Source organism: Prionailurus bengalensis, chromosome X (genome assembly GCF_016509475.1).
Source record: "Prionailurus bengalensis isolate Pbe53 chromosome X, Fcat_Pben_1.1_paternal_pri, whole genome shotgun sequence".
NCBI lineage: Eukaryota > Metazoa > Chordata > Mammalia > Carnivora > Felidae > Prionailurus > Prionailurus bengalensis.
Genome location: NC_057361.1, coordinates 45,657,088 through 45,657,888, shown reverse-complemented (window position 1 = coordinate 45,657,888; position 801 = coordinate 45,657,088).

The window sequence follows — 801 nt, the reverse complement described above, 5'->3', positions numbered from 1 at the left end:
AATTGATGGATAATAGGGTAATTCATTTTTTAATTTATTAAGGGACCTCCGTACTGTTTTCCAGAGTGGCTGCATTGGTTTGGATTCCCAGCAACAGTGCAAAAGCGTTCCCCATTCACAGCATCCTCGCCAACATCTCGTTTCCGAGTTGTTCGTTTTAACCATCCTGACAGGTACGAGGTGGTATCTCATTGCAGTTTTGATTTGTATTTCCCTGATGATGAGTGATTTTGAGCACCTTTTCATGTGTCTGTTCGCCGTCTGGATGTCTTCTTTGGAAAAGTGTCTATTCATGTCTTCTGCTCATTTCTTCACTGGATTATTTGTTTTTTGGTTGTTGAGGTTGATAAGTTCTTTATAGATTTTGGATACTAACCCTTTGTCCGATATGTCATTTGCAAATATCTTCTCCCATTCTGTTGGTTGCCTTTTAGTTGTGTTGATTGTTTCCTTTGCTTTGCAGAAGGTTTCTATCTTGATGAGGTCCCAGCAGTTCATTTCTGCTTTTGATTCCCTTGCCTCCGGAGACATGTCTGGTAAGAAGTTGCTGCAGCCAAGTGACCTTGGTTTTGACAAGAGGCTACTGCCTGTTTTCTCCTCTAGGGTTTTGATGGTTTCTTGTCTCACATTAAGGTCTTTCATCCATTTTGAATTTATTTTTGTGTATGGTGTAAGAAAGTAGTCCAGTTTCATTCTTCTGCATGTCGCTGTGCAGTTTTCCTAGCACCATTTCCTGAAGAGACTGTCTTTTTTTTCCATTGGATAATCTTTCCTGCTGTGTCAAAGATTAGTTGGCCATAT